Source organism: Arachis duranensis, chromosome 9 (assembly GCF_000817695.3).
Source record: "Arachis duranensis cultivar V14167 chromosome 9, aradu.V14167.gnm2.J7QH, whole genome shotgun sequence".
Taxonomy (NCBI): Eukaryota; Viridiplantae; Streptophyta; class Magnoliopsida; order Fabales; family Fabaceae; genus Arachis; species Arachis duranensis.
In genome coordinates this window covers 77,458,557-77,462,674 of record NC_029780.3, presented here as the reverse complement: position 1 = coordinate 77,462,674, position 4,118 = coordinate 77,458,557, and the positions used below count along the sequence as shown (strand labels likewise).

Genomic DNA, 4,118 nt, shown 5'->3' with positions numbered 1-4,118 from the left:
GAGCTATGAGTTCATAAACTTTGATTTCCCCTCCTTTCAATAGACATTGCACTATTGTTGCTCTTTTGTGATTCACCTCCGAGTTGTTTCCGGCGGGAAGGATGGATCTCCTCACAATTTGAAACCATCCCTTAGCTTCGGGGATAAGATCCCTTCTTTTAATGAATTTGGGCTTTTCCTAGGGGTTTCTTACCCAATCTGTTCCTTGTATGCAGATGTCTTTCACAATCTGGTCATAATTGGGTTCTCCATCTATTCTGGATTGATAGCTTTCTTCCTCAAATGGTATGATTCGTAGCTTCAACACCCTCATGATGGTCATTGAACTAAAATTCACCACTACCCCCTTACAAAACTTCTATAGGATTCATCCTCCTTACCATGCCTGACTGCATTTGCGTAGAACTCTCTAATAAGAGTTGCACTTACTTTCATGACCGGATCGGTAAGGAGTTCCCATCTTCTCTTTTTGACCTTCTCTGTGATTTCTGGGCATTCAGTCTTTCTGACTTGAAAGGCTAGCTCATATATTATCTCTTTGTCAGCCATCCACCTGAATTGTAATACATGGTGCAAAGTTCTAAACTTTTTTTCATCAAAAGGGTGTTGCTCCATAGGCTCTTTGCCTTTTCTTCTTTTAGAGCTGGGTCATGCCATAGGTAAGAGGTGAGCTATAGAGATATTGAGAAATGTGATTTGATGGTGGATCTTGGCGAGGTGTAGAGAAGGTATTCTAGTTGTTTTCAATGGAATGATGGGTGAAGTTTGGAATGTGTAGTAGTTTTGGCTACATGAGGTGAGAGTCTTTTTATATCAAGGAGTGGTGGGAAAATGAAGGGTGTGGATTGGTTGTATAGGCTAGAGATGGACGGTTGGAGTTTGAAATGAGATAAGCACAAAGATCACCACTTTTGTGAAGTGGTTGGTTCGGTCTCCAAGGGCACTCTCCCTTCAATGTTGCATGGCAACATTTCCGGAGGAATTCTATGTGAAGACATGTGGTTGGCCCCCTTTATGAAGTGGCCGAACCTCTCTTCTTGGTTTGTCCCATCAATTCCATCCAATCATTCCTTCATTTCCTATACAAGATAAAAGAAAGTAAAAGTTAGGTCTCTTTGTGGCGGCAAAATAGACATAGGAACTAACTACTTTTTAAATTTTTCTTTTAGACAAAATAACTACTATTCATGAATTTAAATCAACGGACTCCTTAGTGTTTATGTATGCCACATTGGTGACACCAAACTTGGTTTGTGACTATGTAGCGCAAGAAGAGTTGATCACGGCTCTAAGATAAGCATGATATGCTTTGTGTTCATGCCCTCTTAGAGTGCCTTGAAAACCAAACTTGTTGTTCACTATATGTTGCATACAAAGATTCACCTAAGTGTCTGTCAAAGTGGATTTGAAATTCATGAACCTTGCTTTATTAACTACTATTAAAGATTTAAAGGAAAGGATATAAAACATGGGTTGCCTTCCAATAAGCGCTTCTTTAGCGTCATTAGCTTGACGGTTGGCCTTCGTCAGGGTGGTTGATAGTACCTCAAGTCTTCCCCTCTTGCAGTAAATCTATCTCTATTGGCTTCATTAAGAATCTCCACATGTTCTAAGGAGAGAACTCTGCTGATGGTATATGCTTGGGGTAGCTGAGATGGAATGGTGGGGAGATGATGTGGGATTAGTGGGAAATGAGCAGAGATCACTTTATCTTCTGGAGAGAAATCCTTTGTAGGGATCTTTTTGTTCCACCATCCCCTTGGCACCTTTTTCTTTTCTTCCCTTGGTGCTGCCTTGCTCCTTGTGGCCTCCTTTTCCAGGGAAACCTTGTTGCTAGTCTCATATAACTTTTCTGGGTTCAGCTCCTCCTGGGTTTCCCTTGGCTGTTGTGCCTCCTGACTGCATTGCTTGTCAACCAAAGGGATTCCCAGGTGTCCTGTTCGTGCTTCCTTGTTTATTTCCTCCATGGGTGTCCTATTGTGGTTCTCCCTGAATTCCTTGTTTTCTTGATCTGTTTCTTGTGAGGGCTTGAAGACATTGAAGGTAAGTTGTTCATCATGTATCCTCAATATTAGTTCTCCTTGCTCCATATCTATAAGTGCTCTGGCTGTGGCTAGAAAGGGTCTCCCCAAGATGATTGGATGGATGTGACTCTCTTCTATCTCCAGGACAACAAAATCTATAGGAAGGAAGTAGTTCCCGACCTTCACCAACATGTTTTCAACCACTCCTATTGCTTGTTTTTTAGTTTTGTCAGCCAATTGGATGATTACATCTGTGGGTGTTAGCTTATTGATTTGAAGCTTCTTCATGAGGGATAACGGCATTAAGTTGATGCTTGCTCCCAGGTCACAAAGTCCCCTATCAATCCTTGTTTCTTCTATAGCACAGTAGATGTCAAAACTCCCTGGGTCCTTTCTTTTTGTAGGCAACTCTGACTGAATGAGAGCACTGTACTCCTTATTCATCACTATTGTTTGCCCACCCTTCAATAATTTCTTCTTGGTCAGCAGCTCCTTCATACACTTAATGTACGAGGGCATTTTTGGAGAGCCTTGATGAATGGTATGTTTACATGAAGGGATGCAAACATGTCAAAGAATCTTGAGTATACTTTCCCTTCTACACCCCCCTTGAGTCTTTGGGGAAATGGTGCTTTGGGTGCATAGGGGTTCAATACCTCCTTCTCCTCTGGCTCTTTTCTTTGTGTAAGCTTACCTCCTTGGTCTTTCTCATCTGAATGCACTTTTAAACCACCTTGGGGGTGCCCTGATGATTTGTTCACTTCTTCCAAATTCTCCTCATCACTTATAGTGACCATTTTGCATTCTTCCCATCTCACTTTCTTTGCTTCTCCTCTCGGATTTTTCTTCGTGTCACTTGGGAAGCTATCAGTAGGCTTAGGGATCTACTAAGAGAGATATCCTACTTGAGATTCGAGCCTCTTGATGGTATCCCCTTGATTCCTTATATTAGCTCGTACTTAATCCTTGAACACTCAATTGTCTTGAACTTCCTTGCATATGCCTTCGAGCAAGGTCTCAATTCTGGAGAGTCTATCTTCGGATAGTGATGGTGGGTTGAGGTTAGAGGGTTGAGACTGGCCATTTTGGGTTTGATATGGCTGCTGAGAAGTGTTGTTGGGTGGGTGTTGAGATGATATCCGTGTGGAATGTTGGTATGCTGTATTATTGTTGGGGTTGTGACGTATCTGATCTTGGCTTTGGTCTTGTTGATTTTCCCACCCAAAGTTTGGATGGTTCTTCCAATCAAACTTGTAGGTCTTGGAGTATGGATCATGTGATTGCCTGGGTGAGTTCCCAACATAGTTGGCTTGTTCCCAATCATCTCCTTCTTCTGTATTCACTCCTTCTTGAGCTAGTGGTAGGGTGGTGACTGCTGTAACTTGGTTCCTCTCCATCTGCTTCGTAAGGTCAGCAAACTGCTTAGTGATCATCTTGTTTTGAGCTAGCAGTGCATTCATATGGTTCAACTCCATTACTCCTTGAGTGTTGCTCCTCTCAGAAGTATAAAAGTAGTCATTCTCAGCTACAATCTCAATGATATCTATGGCTTCTTCAATGGTCTTTTTCTTATTTAGAGATCCCCTAGAAGAGTGGTCTACTGCCTTCTTTGATTCGTAAGACAAGCCTTCATAGAAAATGTGTAGTTGCACCTATTCATTGAACATGTCTGGCAGGCACCTTTTTGTTAAGTCCTTAAACCTCTCCCATGCCTCATAGAGAGTTTCACCATCTTGTTGCCTGAAGGTTTATACCTCAGATCTCAAGCTGTTGATCCTTTGAGGAGGATAGAATCTCGCCAAGAACTTGTTCACCACATCTTCCTAGGTTGTTAATCTCTCCTTTGGGAAGGATTCTAGCCATTTAGATGCTTTGTCCCTGAGTGAAAAGGGGAACAAAAGCAATCTATAGGTGTCAGAATGAACACCATTAGACTTCACAGTATCAGATATTCTTTGGAAGGTGGTTAAATGTTGATTGGGGTTTACTTGGGTGCTTCCTCCAAATGAACAGTTGTTCTGGACAAGGGTGATGAGCTGGGGCTTCTGTTCAAAGTTATTGGCGTGTATGGTTGGTTTTTGGATGCTACTTCCA

General features: G+C 42.0%; 1 non-coding gene across 1 annotated transcript; it reads left to right on the top strand.

Annotated features, from left to right (window-relative positions):
• The first annotated feature begins 3,686 nt into the window (after nucleotides 1–3,686).
• Nucleotides 3,687–3,793, top strand: LOC127742004 (small nucleolar RNA R71). Its single transcript, XR_008003191.1, has one exon. It is a non-coding gene; the product is annotated as a small nucleolar RNA R71 (small nucleolar RNA).
• Nucleotides 3,794–4,118: the final 325 nt, after the last annotated feature.